The sequence below is a fragment of the Olea europaea genome, chromosome 6 (assembly GCF_002742605.1).
Source record: "Olea europaea var. sylvestris chromosome 6, O_europaea_v1, whole genome shotgun sequence".
NCBI lineage: Eukaryota > Viridiplantae > Streptophyta > Magnoliopsida > Lamiales > Oleaceae > Olea > Olea europaea.
In genome coordinates this window covers 25,281,787-25,296,288 of record NC_036242.1, presented here as the reverse complement: position 1 = coordinate 25,296,288, position 14,502 = coordinate 25,281,787, and the positions used below count along the sequence as shown (strand labels likewise).

Here is a 14,502-nt window from a genome sequence, read left to right as displayed (position 1 = left end):
CAAAGAGACTTTGATGCATCACATTTGGAAGAAGATACAGTCTATGAGGTAACTATTCCACTAGATATATTGCAGCCAATTACAGACAACCATGATGAAGATGACAATTATGCAAGGATAGATGTTGAAGGCGTACTGTGTGATACATATAGTAGTTTGGTAACTCCTTTTTTTGTAGACAACAATTTTTTTATATAATGATCAATTTTTCTAGAATATTTTGACATGTGATTTATCTATCCATTAATATTGCGATGAAATGTTAAATAACATCTATTTGTTTTGATGTTGTAGGTTTTTACTCTAGCTCCAGAGAATCGTTTCAATCTGAAATACATTTTGCACGATGGACAAGGCTCGGGTAATTGTGTTTTCTTATAATACATAAGATATATGCTAAGTTTTGAAAATAATTGCGTTTAACTTATGTTTCCATGTTGTATTCTCAAAGCCAACTAAGCAAACTTCGAAGAGCTCTAAAAGAAGAAGAGCTTCAATTGCTAATGCAATTCGGGAGACCAGTAAGAGACTAAACAATTCTAGTGAACAAGACAATACTATAACTAGTCCAACTAATGATGAGCAAACCACGTTGCCAACAACTATAAATGCTCCAAAAAAGAAAAGAGGTCCAACACAAGTGAAGATGATTCCTGAACATAATTATCAGAAGATAAATCTAAAATTCAATGAATATGGCCAAGTTGTTGGGCAGAACTCGGAAAAATTTTCTAGCGTAGTTGGGGCCATGGTACGAGAACATGTACCTATTGTAATCAAAGATTGGACTTCAGTTAATGAAGAGACTAAAATGGAGCTCTGGACTTTCATACAGGTAACATTTCGTGACTACCTTTTCAGATTATTATGTTGTATTTATTACTATCAACTTAATGATGCCATTTTCTAAAGTCTTAAATTCATGTTTGTGCACAAATATAGCAAAGGTTCAATGTCAGTGATTGTCATCAAAGAATGACATTTCAATGTATGGGGAAGTACTGGAAAACATTCAAATCAAGATTGAAAAAACAAATTAGAACTCAAGTTGAATCATCTGTGCATAGAGCATGCACTATTACCCTTCTTAGACCAAAAAGTGTCAACTCTGAAGAAGTCTGGGTTAAATTTGTTGAGGATACTCTTTCTGCTGATTTTCATGTAAAGCTTGACTCTTATTTTAATTATTGTCGTTTTATACTATGTTTTTTTTTTTCAATAGGAGAAAAGTTCCAGGTTCAGCAACATGCGAACTAATCAGAAGCTTCTCCATACTATGGGTAGAAAGGGTTATCTACGTGTGGCTTATGAAATGGTACTTCTTACGAACATATTATGTCTTTTTACTTGGATTGTCCAATTTCAATATATGTAATTACTACATTTGTACTGCAGGAAAAAAAAATCCACATTTAAAAGGGTTATGAACAGAAGTATGGAAATGGGGACATCTCAGAAAAGATGGAAAACCAATTAATGAAGCAGTTGCCGAAACTTTGGTATGTGTATTATACCAATGTTCAATTAAGTATAATTTGATTTATTAGTTGTATCACTTGTAAGTATCTGATTTTTGAGTTTCATAAGTGCAGAAAAGGATTGAAGATTGTGCCACATCAATTTTCGATACGCCTGCCAAAGATTCCATCCGTGATGATGCTATTGCTCGAGTTTTAGGTCATGAACGTCATGGGAGAGTTAGGGGACTCGGATTTGGAGTTGTACCATCAAAAGTGGATAGACAAATACAAAGTAGTGGGAGAGTTAGAAAACTTGAAAGTCAATTACAGATTCAGGCACAAACGGTAGGGGCATTAGAAGAAAAAATGGAAGCATTTATTAGGTTTTCTCAGCAGGTTATGACTAGTTACTTTTTACACATTTTATGATTATATAGCTTTATATAGCCAATTACATGTATAATAATTTTTGTAATTTTTGTATCATTATACAGAATGTGGAGGGTAGGAATTCAAATGGTTTTACTCAGGTTTCCATTTCCTATATTATTTAATGTTCATTGAATATCTATTGAGTTTGTAGCATTCTAATTTTAAAAAGAATACTTTCTCTTTATTATAAATTTGTAGTCACACCAAGGAAGTGGTGTCCAAGGAAGTACTACCCCCAAAACAAATGCAAGATGTCAACTGTTGCATTGGTACATGTTTAAGGAGGAAGAAGTCGTAGTAGAATGGAAGATTGGCACAACAGACCCTAGTGCAAAGGTGCATCACTTGCCACTCAGTCGAGACTATTGGAAGGTTTGGGTTGATGAAGTCTATATGGGTAATTTCACTTTATACAGACCCACAAATGAGTTTCGCACTCTTAGTGAAGCCATGGAAAGTACTGTTGCTTAGCCAAAGAGCAGTATTAGACTTCTTGATTAAGGTATATTTTTTGAATTTATAACATATACGCGTCCTGTTTTCGTTTTCTTTCCATCCCAAATAGTATTAGTGTTGGTTGGTTGGTACGTATGAAGTGGTTTCATGTAATTGGTTGGTTAGCTAGTGAGATTTTGGCAGTGAGGATTAATAGGTTACTTGGCTTAATTATTAGGTTTCATTCAATAAGTTTTTTGTTATTGAATGGTCGAAACATGATTTCATGCTGAGACTGATTTAATGTGTGGACAACATGATTTTGTGCTAAGCCTGAAATGCCTTTGTGATTGTCTTGATTTGTTACAATTAAGCCTTTCTATTGAAAAGGTGAAGTTTTGCTATTTGAATGTTTATTTATTATTCAATAGTTGTTGGCTAAAAATACCTTTACGGGACTCGTTGATTACAGGCCGATCTTTTTTCCAACAAGAAGTTTCTTTTTCAAGTGAGATTGATGCAAGGCTCGTTGGACATAAATTGTTCCACTGGCAATAGTATTGATCAAGTAACATGTGACGGAGCTCAAGTTTAAGTTTCAATTTTTGTACTTTTCTAATTACATTTTGGTAGTACATGTTTGGAGACTCTTAATTTTATTTTTGAAAAGATTATATGTTGAATATTTTACAAATTTAATGAGTACATGTTTGTTAGATTATTATTTTGGTGGTACATGTTTTTTAGTTTTGAATGACTTATTTGATTAAAGAACAAGATTTTTAATAGTGTTTAAAGCATAGATAAAAAAAATGTGAATTATCTATTGCAATGTTTAAAAAACGTTGCAATAACTTGCAATAGATAGGCTATTGCAACATCTATCCAACGTTGCAATAGACAGACTATTGCAACATCTTTTCAATGTTGCAAAAGTCTATCTATTGCAACATCTGACAAACGTTAACATTGCAATAGATAGGCTTTTGCAACATTCGTCAAACGTTGCAATAGATAGGCTTTTGCAACGTTTTTTAAACGCTGCAAAAACTCTTACCGTAACAGCAACATCAAGCTTCGCAACATACGCTCAAACGCTGCAAATGACTTTTTGCAACGTTTTTTGGCCGTTGCAATAGCCCTTTTTTGGTGTAGTGAAACCTTGGGCATTGAATTCACCCCTCTTAAAGAAAGTATCAACAAAATTGTTGAAAACTTGTAGGAGAAGAATTTTTTCGGAGGCTCATCTGTAAGTTGAGTGTTCAGTGTTCTGGGTTCCCCCAAAAATTTACAGAATAATGTATAAATATTGTTTATCAATCACTAAGCGTGTGAAAAATCAAAGCTTTTACCTACTTATTTTGTTGATTTTCTTCATCTTCATTTGATTTTGAATTAATCATCATTTTTCTTAAATTTTCATTTGATTATCGTGTTTTGTTTGAGGTTTACATAAACGGGCCATGGTATTAGTTTTGTTCAAAGATAGCTTCAAGAGGATGGTGAATTCTAGTTTCTAAAATAATTTTGTAAGAACTATGCTTTTGAAATTAATTTCTCTTACTTAGAAATTATTCAGCGCAATGAGGAATGATGAAAAATGCTTGTAAATTTCACACTTGCTTTCATATTAAAGGGACACAGAAGGCCAATCCCGAAGATTGAATAGTGATTATTGGACGGAATTAGGAAAAGGGGGTAGACGCTGGAGTTTTTGCTGGTTTTGGATGGACTCAAAGAAGGAGATTCATTTGGGGTAAGATTCGTTTCTGGAGTAATTATTCCAATACCCAGGTTTGTACTCTTCTCACACTTCATTTTAAATTTTAAAATCTCTTTTTTCTTGCATATTTAATTTGTTTTAGGAAAACATGTGCCTTCTTAGGTCTAGAAATTGTGGAAATTTTGTGGATTTTGTGCATGTTTTGTAAGGTAGATTGGATGGACAGTGTTAAGAAAGAAAAAGAGGGTTTATAATCTTGTATATGTGCGATGATGTTTTGTAAGATTTAGAGCAGCGCGGAGAGTACACAGTTGCCTCTTAATGTTGCACGATTTTTTTTTCTTTTTTCTCATTTCTTTAAGTTAAGAACTCCAATTTCCCGATTTTGGAGAAATTTTGAAGTTACCATTTTTGGTGAAATTTTAGTCAAATGTGATTGGAAACGTGCCAATGCTAAGGTATGCAACATTGATATCTATAGACCTTATATCAGCATGTTGAGGGACAAATAGTGCATTTGAGCTAGGAAGGCAAGGATGAAGAGACACATACTAGCCAACCTCATCGAGAAACACCAATAAAACCTAATGGACGATCACCTGTCATTCGATGATAAGAAAGCGGACCTACATCCTTATCCTTGGAGTCCTAGTGATCTCAATACCCATAGCTAAGGTCACCATCCCCAAGGTCTTGGTTGACCCTGGAAATGCCCTCAACATACTCTAAACCTACACACTGAAATGGGTAGGTATTCCGCTACACTTCTTACAACTATATTCAAATGTGGTTTTAGGATTAAATGGAGCTCTCACTAAGGCAAAAAGGCTGATCAAGCTTGTTGTTGAGGCTGGCGAAACCCCACGCCGAGCTAAATTAAACATCGAGTTCGCGATGTTTGATTCCACGTCACCTTATGATGCCATTATGGGATAGCCTCTATTTTTCAACCTCAGAGCCACCGTGTAGGTGATATCAAGGGAAATAGCGAGATTGCTAAGAAATATCAGATGAAGATCTGCCCATTCAGCTCCACGCTCAACAAATTAAGGGTGGGAAACCTATAAAGACTATATAAACAAGTTGAAAGTTTAGCAAAGGATATATTGTTCTATTAGAAATTATTGTGTGTGACATTTTAACACAACATGACATGTCATTTTTTTATAAAGATGTCACAAACCATGCCATTTGACTCTTCTTAATAATATCTTCGACAAGTTCATGCCGTAACAAGGAAAATAAAAAATACTATGTAAAGTCAAGTTAAACTTTTTAACTAAAAAGTGACATACAATGTCACTTTCTCTATCATGAAAATTTAAATCACATTTAACACACTATAAAATAAATTAACATTTAAAACAAATTCTTATAAGCAAATTGAAAGTCTAGCCAAATATGTATTGTTCAACTATAAATTGATTATGTGTAACATTTTAGTTAAAAAGTGACATGTAAGTTGACTAAAAAACTTTTGACAAGTTCACAACGTGATAAAGATTACATAAATTATATTTAGTTGTTACTATTAAGTTTTTGCTGCGTTAGACGCAAATAATATTCTACATTAGAAAAGTGATAGAGCTATATCAGAAATATGACATACAATGCTAATTTTTTATTAAAAGGTTATATAGCTACATTACAAATGTGACATGCTATACCAGTTTTAGCTTTGAATTAAAGTTTGAATTAGAAAGTAACGTGCCTTGTAATTAAAAAGTTCACGTATAATTAAAAAGTTCACACATTGTTAAATTTGAATTTAAAAATAAATAACGTACTTCAGATTCCGACCTGATGCAACTGACGTGCACCTTATAAAGTAATCATTTATATGGAGATTGATTAGTATTGTCAGATTCGAAAATACCTTATTTATAAGGTTCAACAAGGGCTACTAATAACAAGGGCTACTAATTTTATACACGACTTGAGGTAACTCAAGTTTAATTAGTGGAAATATTTTGTTTTATAATTATGACTAGATATTCTAATTTGTATTGTAAATTATATGTTTACTAGTGAATGATTATCATTTCTCTGTAGCCCTTGTTGTTATGAATCAAAATGTATTCTCAAGATTATAAGCTGATGATTTAAATATTTTTGTAACTCGTGTTGGGCTTTCAAAGACATTTAATTACTTAAATTAAGTATTCAAGATAAATAGTTCTTGGAAACATAAAATTTCGTTTTGACCTATTGACAAGCATTTAGAAAATTGAATTATCAATCAACTTATATAGAAAAAGTTGTGAAAAAATTTTATGTGCAAAATGACACACAATTATTGGACATACAATGGTTATTTGTTCCCTTGAAGTGAAAGGATGATTCTTTTTGTGATCAGGATAATAAAAAAAAATGTATATTAATGCAATAGATATACTATTTTATTTTGCTAATAGTTCATGATTTGCGACTAATTAGTTATCATGACATTGAGTAATACACAATGCACATAAAGCTCATCAACCAATTTATCTATTCATATGTGACTATTATGATGTTTTATGTGGCACGGATGTTGACAAAAGCATTATCTACTGATATTATCATTAAGAGAGTATATGTGCATTGTATTCTTTTTTCCATAAGCAAGGTTTTTTCCTAATAGGTGATTCTGACAAGGTTTTTAATGAGACAATTTTCGTTCATATTAAAAACAATAATGTATTCTTTTTTCTTTACAAGGATTTTTCCTACATAATTTTTTCTTATAATTTCTAAAACGTATATTATTTGTATAATGAATATCCATAACCCACATGACATTTACCATAAATATATTCTCATATATTACAAACTGTATTTACACTTATGCATTAACAAAATCTATTATTCACGTAACCATTGTGTTGACTACAATTATCAATGATTGGTAACTATCTTGTATGAAGACGGTATTTAATGTGATTCGAGAATTCCATATTTTGACAGTTTTCTAGTTTAGTTAGAATTCTAATATTTTAGCATCTTTAATATATTTTGGATTTATTTTTTTTTCCGTTTTTATATTATATTCTAGCTTTAGTATAAATAGGAAATATCTTTCATAATTGTATTCAGAACTCTGATATGAATTAAATTAGAGATTTTCTCTCGAAGCTTCGCTTCAAAACTTTTGTTCTTCAATGGGCAAATCTACCGAACTTATCAGGAATTAATATTCTTGTGGCGTTCAAATCAATCGGGTGAGATTCATTTAAATTGCGTAATCAAGATGTCCGCATATTGTCGGCGATTCTGGTTGCTTGGTTCCATTAAAGGGACACAGAAGGCCAATCCCGAAGATTGAATAGTGATTATTGGACGGAATTAGGAAAAGGGGGTAGACGCTGGAGTTTCTGCTGGTTTTGGATGGACTCAAAGAAGGAGATTCATTTGGGGTAAGATTCGTTTTTAGCCCTTGTTGTTATGAATCAAAATGTATTCTCAAGATTATAAGCTGATGATTTAAATATTTTTGTAACTCGTGTTGGGCTTTCAAAGACATTTAATTACTTAAATTAAGTATTCAAGATAAATAGTTCTTGGAAACATAAAATTTCGTTTTGACCTATTGACAAGCATTTAGAAAATTGAATTATCAATCAACTTATATAGAAAAAGTTGTGAAAAAATTTTATGTGCAAAATGACACACAATTATTGGACATACAATGGTTATTTGTTCCCTTGAAGTGAAAGGATGATTCTTTTTGTGATCAGGATAATAAAAAAAAATGTATATTAATGCAATAGATATACTATTTTATTTTGCTAATAGTTCATGATTTGCGACTAATTAGTTATCATGACATTGAGTAATACACAATGCACATAAAGCTCATCAACCAATTTATCTATTCATATGTGACTATTATGATGTTTTATGTGGCACGGATGTTGACAAAAGCATTATCTACTGATATTATCATTAAGAGAGTATATGTGCATTGTATTCTTTTTTCCATAAGCAAGGTTTTTTCCTAATAGGTGATTCTGACAAGGTTTTTAATGAGACAATTTTCGTTCATATTAAAAACAATAATGTATTCTTTTTTCTTTACAAGGATTTTTCCTACATAATTTTTTCTTATAATTTCTAAAACGTATATTATTTGTATAATGAATATCCATAACCCACATGACATTTACCATAAATATATTCTCATATATTACAAACTGTATTTACACTTATGCATTAACAAAATCTATTATTCACGTAACCATTGTGTTGACTACAATTATCAATGATTGGTAACTATCTTGTATGAAGACGGTATTTAATGTGATTCGAGAATTCCATATTTTGACAGTTTTCTAGTTTAGTTAGAATTCTAATATTTTAGCATCTTTAATATATTTTGGATTTATTTTTTTTTCCGTTTTTATATTATATTCTAGCTTTAGTATAAATAGGAAATATCTTTCATAATTGTATTCAGAACTCTGATATGAATTAAATTAGAGATTTTCTCTCGAAGCTTCGCTTCAAAACTTTTGTTCTTCAATGGGCAAATCTACCGAACTTATCAGGAATTAATATTCTTGTGGCGTTCAAATCAATCGGGTGAGATTCATTTAAATTGCGTAATCAAGATGTCCGCATATTGTCGGCGATTCTGGTTGCTTGGTTCCAGTTTATTGGGTTTAATCCAAAACTTTGTCTTTGACTTTCTTGGGTTTGATTCTCAATTTGTTATGGGTTTGGTAGTGATTGCGCTACGCAGGTTCGCATCAGTTGATATCAGAACTTAGGCTCCAACTCAAGGTTATATCCCTTTTAAATTCTTGTTGAGTCTTTATCTCTATTTTTTCTTCATTCTTCGCGTTCTTCTGTCCAGTAAAATTCTTGAGTCTTTGATCTGAATTCTTTTCGTCTAAAACTTCAAAAGTTGTTTTTGGGCTCATTTAGAATCCAAAACAACTTCCGTTTCTTTCATTGATGTTGTAGTTAAAGTCTGGGTCCCAAACAAAATCGTACAGTAGCAGAAAAAGAAAAAAAAAGTCAAAAAAATCGAAAAAAGTACTGTTCAGTCAGTATTGTTAAAAAAAATTATTTATTTGCAAATTAGTCCCTTGTTTCTTAAATTGTCTTTCTTAGTCCAAATCAATTCAAAAACCACTTTCTTGAATTTCAAATCTTCCAAATTCGAGTCCTTCTTTGTTTTGTAATCTCACTCACATCCGGTTTAGGTTTCACGAGATTAATTCCTTGGTTGAGTTCCAATTTGTTTTTGAAGCACGTAGTGAAAGCAACGAGCGATAAAAGGTAGAGTGGTAAGATCAATTGAGGGTAAAAGCCAAATTGACCAAATTTCGAGTGAACTTGGTGAGGCAGGAAAAAGTTAGATTATAGGATGTCTGACATGGAAGGAACAAATTCTGGCAGGGACAATGATCAACTTAACATGATGGCGGAATCGATACCGCGGATGGAAAGGATAATGGGGGACATGAGGGATCGGTTGGATCGACAGGATGTGCGGTTAGACAGGCTTAATCTAATGCCTGCGATCCTCGACGGGGAGCCAATAATGCACGGGGGACTGGAATGCGGGAAGTTAGGATAGATGATCAGGATGACTTTGAGGCTGATAGTGGATTCGATGAGGATGCACTTGTGGATTCGGAGGCTGGAAGGGTTAGGAATAGAGGCGTTAGGCAAGGTGTGAGAGGTAGGAATCTTGGTAGACGAGCTGGATGGTAATTTGGGAAGTATTAAAATGACCATTCCTTCTTTCAAATGTAGGAAAGATCTCGAGGCGTATGTGGCATGGGAAGAAAAGGTTGAGTTGATGTTTGAGCACTACAATTATTCCGGGAAGAAAGAGTTGAAGTTGGTTGTGAGCTCATTCGTAGATTATGCAATAACTTGGTATGATGAATTTACGAAATCTAGGCGAAGGTATGGTGAAAAGCCGATTAAGAATTGGGATGAGTTGAGGGCGATCATGAGAAGACGATATGTGCCAAATTATTATATGAGGGATCGGCGAGAAATAGAATTTAAGGAGAAGCCTAGAAGAAGTTATGGGAATGAGTATCCAAGGGAACAGAAAACATATTTTGGGAGGTGTACGGGTAGTACATCAAGCAAGAGTATTTGGTTGGATTATAAGCGTGAACTCTCAGAGATATGTGACGTGATTAACTCTAAGAAAACTCACATGGAAGAACAAACGGGTAAGAGAGAAAATAGTAAGGTGGTTAATTGTGAGAAATAAGAAGACATGGCACTATAGAGTGAAAAAGAAGTTGAGAGTGAAAATCCAAAAGGGGAAGTGGATTTGCAGAAAAAAATGAAAAAGAGTCTTCGGAAGGGAAGGAGGAGTTGGAAGTGAGTTTAATTGAAAGGAAGCCTGAAGTTGAGGAGGTCGTGGTGATAACTAACAATTCCCTCCCTATTGTTTCTGACTTATCTCTTTTCGATACAGGTGCAGATTCAAGGTTGAATCCTTTTGAAGAGGGAGTGGATAATGTGATCCAGGAAGCACAAGTACCAAAGTCAAGTCCAGAGTCGAGCCCGAGGAAAGATCTATTGATAGTCAAGGGGCCAATGACGCGATCGAAGGCCAAGCGTGTGAAAGAGGCGATGAGATTGGTCGTCAAAGCAACAGTTGATGAAACAATGTTCAGGCTTCAAAATGAAGCAAGTTTCGTGTTGGGGACGAAGATCGAAGAGTATTGGATCAACATGTTTAAAGATGAAGAAAACGGAGCTAGAGTATTAAATCATGCGGCCGCACAGGTCTAAAGTCCTGCGGTCGCATACAACCAGCAGAAATCCCAAAGTCGCAGACTAACTGCACTATGCGACCGCATGCTCTAAAGCTATGCGGCCGCATAGGCCAAGTCCGAGGCGAATTTTTCCAAATTTCGCGTTTTTTCCTTATTTTAATAGAATTTCATTATTAGTAGATTTTTACTATAATTAGGCTATTGTGGATGAATTTTGTATTATTTTTAGATATTTTTCCTAATTTACTTAGGATTCTCTAGAATAGTATAAATACTTTATTCCTTATTGTAAAACATTACAACTCTCATATTATTGAATATTATTCGTGAGGCATTAATTGCTTTCTCTCATTCTTCGTTGAACAACTTGTGAACTTATCAAGATTAATCTTGTAGCGTTCAAATCAACCGGGTGAGATTCATTTAAATTGCGTAATCAAGAGGTCCACATATTGTCGGCAATTCGGGTTGCTTGGTTCCAGTTTATTGGGTTTAATCAAAAACTTTGTCTTTGGCTTTCTTGGGTTTGATTCTCAATTTGTTGTAGGTTTGGTAGTGATCGCGCTACGCGGCTTCGCATCAGTATTACTTGAAGACTATAACAAGAAAACATGAAATTTTTTTAGCAAAATTGTAAAATGAAGACATTGGCATACAAAATATGGATGACTCAACACAAACACGTCATTAATTGAAAGTAGGGGAATAGTTACATTCTTTTTCCCTTTCTAAAATTTTTGTCACATCGAATTTTCTTGACAAATTTTAACAAGGCATCATTTGTCACATCAAATTTTCTTAGTACTATATTTTTTCTTTGTTAGGCATTTTAGTCGTACAGACTTTTTGCCAAACAATGTTTTAAATGAGGTACATGTGCAACTAATCATCTAAGTGAATAATTGTAAATTAAATATTATTTGTGAATGCATATCCATGAGGTCCTAATTATACCCTATAAATATAGAATTTTGGTTCCCAATAAAATACGGAGAACCCTCATTATTTCGCTACCTTCACACAAGATTTTTGTCACTTTCTCATTTCCCCCTTTATCTTAATTTTATAACACTTTTTATTAAACATTTGCTACCTATACACTTATTATAAATAGAAGCAAAACTTAAACCTTACAAGTCTTTTGTATATTCAGTATTTTCATGTCATGTTACAACACCTCATTAAAAGCTCACTTTATTAGACAAAATAAATTTATATATGTCGAATTGTGACCTAAATTCCTTTGGATATTGGTGTTTTTCATGGAAAGGCTCATTTTGGCTCGTTGAGCACTCATCTACCGCTCAAGTGCTCAGAACTGGGAGTTCACTGCTCGCCTACCACGAACTTGGGCACTTGAGCACCGTGCGCAGGCTTTGTCACTCGAGCATTGTTGTTATATAGCTCACGGCTTGTTTAGTGTTTTAACGAATTTTATGATTTTTTTTCATCTAAACAACTATTTTTAAGGTTTGACGTGTCCTCTACACATAGTTAGCTCTTCATTGTTTTAGAGAAGAAGTTAGAAACATGACATCTTGTATTCTTTCATCTTATATTGAATTTACCTCTTCTACACAAGGTGTTTTTCCATGTAAATCTTGGTGTTCGTGATTGTTGTTATCCCACCTATATGAAGCTTCCAGCAAAGGCCACATGGAGGTGCTACGTAGAGGCATCACGTACAGGCGTTAAACAAGCCAAGGTAATGATAGAGACAAGAACTGCTAGATGGCCGAAGTGATATCTTCATTCGAAGTCAATCTGCCAAAGCGCTTCACATTGAAGTTGAACCTTCTCATATCCGAGGCTCCTCCTCTTCTTAAGGCCGAGATGCTTTGTGTTTAAATGGGACTGAAGAATATCTTTATGAATGATTGATGTAACACTTATATTAATGTGTGTCAAACCTGTTAGCCTAGAAGTATAGGGAGGCTAATCTCTTCTCAATGTAATTAATGCAGGATAAATTGATGTGAGACTTCATTGCACTGGATAAAGTCACATAGATCTAATCCAATGTGACCACTTCGACTTGAAGGCTATAAATAGCGACTCTTGTAACATTATAAAGGATGATAAAAATAAAATATGCAAACTATATATGCTTGTTATAAAGTCACCCCTTTCTGGATATTAATTCGCTGGAGTGTTGGATTACATACGTTTGAGTAAAAGTGTTTGTGATCCTATTGTTTCTACTCTCACTTTCGATATTATAGTCAGTGCTCAAAATAGTTAAATCTCGTATCCAAAGCATCTCTCACGTTCATGGCTTTACCAACTTTTCAATCGAATCTTCGGTCCAAATGTGCCAAAATTTGCTACGTGGATGCAAGTGGGCCCCGACATCTGTTGTCCCATTTTTTTGGGTCAACAATTGTTATTTTAATCTTTCCATGTTATTCACATTTATCAAATCCAACAAGTGGTATCAAAGAAAATTGGTATTGCCTTGTTTTATAACAAACCGTTATCAAAGCCACGTTCAATCAACTTAGTTCGACGTTTATTTTTGTGATGGCAATCATGAAATATGATATTCTGCTTTCGGATCGTATTACAAGTTTTTCGTTATGACAGGTAAAGATGCAAGTAGTGCTCATTCAAATGGATTTGAATGATACTTTGTTGGGATTTAACAAGATACCCTCAAATTGAACATTGGAGCATACAAATGTAATGAATGAAAAGCCCTATCATATATTCATGTTTTATCTTTCAAATAATATTCTTCAAGACATTTTAAAGGAGAATGCCGCCACTACATTATGGTTGAAATTGGAGCAACTGTGTATAATGAAAAGTCTAACTCGCAAATTGTATTTGAAGTAGCAATTGTATTCATCGTGTGACAGAAGGTACATCTCTTGAAGATCACATAGCTGTTTTTAAGGAAAATATCGCTGATTTGGAGATTGTGGAGGTCTAGTTTTATATGACAAAGGACATTCAAGGTTTACTTTATTGAGTCGCTGGTCACTTCATATATGTCATTTAGATGAATGATCTTATCCGGTCGTGATACTCTCACCATTGAAGAAACATATGATGCTCAGTTTTCAACAAAGAAAATAATGCATCTTGTCAAATATAAGGCTCAAAGATGGATTTGAATGATACTTTATTGGGATTTAACAAGATACCCTCAAATTGAACGTTGGAGGAGAAAAATGTAACGATCAAAAGGCCCTATCATATATTCATATTCATTTTTCAAATAATATTCTTCAAGATATTTTAACAAAGAACGCTGCCACTGCGTTATGGTTGAAATTGGAGCAATTGCGCATAACGAAAAGTCTAACTAGCAAATTGTATTTGAAGCAGCAATTGTATTCTCATCGTGTGATCGAAAGTTCATCTCTTGAAGATCAACTAGTTGTTTTTAAGGGAAATGTTGTTGATTTAGAGATTTTAGAGGTCAAATATATGTGATAAAGAAGATTTAAGGTTGACTTTATTGAGTCGTTGCTCATTTCATATATGTCTTTTAAAGACATGATCTTATGCGGTCGTGATACTCTCACCATTGAAAAAGTATATAATGCTCAATTTTCGAAGGTGAAAATAAATCATCTTGTTAAATATAAGGCCCAAAGATGGATTTGAATGATATTTTATTAGGATTTAACTAGATACCCTCAAATTGGACATTGAAGGAGAAAAATGTAATGATCAAAAGGCCCTATCATATACTCATATTCATTTTTCAAATAAT

At 33.5% G+C, this 14,502-nt stretch overlaps 1 long non-coding RNA gene across 1 annotated transcript; it reads left to right on the top strand.

The window, feature by feature from the left end:
* The first annotated feature begins 1,635 nt into the window (after positions 1 to 1,635).
* LOC111396543 lies at positions 1,636 to 2,981 on the top strand. Its single transcript, XR_002703026.1, has 3 exons — positions 1,636 to 1,856; positions 2,091 to 2,394; positions 2,800 to 2,981. It is a non-coding gene; the product is annotated as an uncharacterized LOC111396543 (long non-coding RNA).
* Positions 2,982 to 14,502: the final 11,521 nt, after the last annotated feature.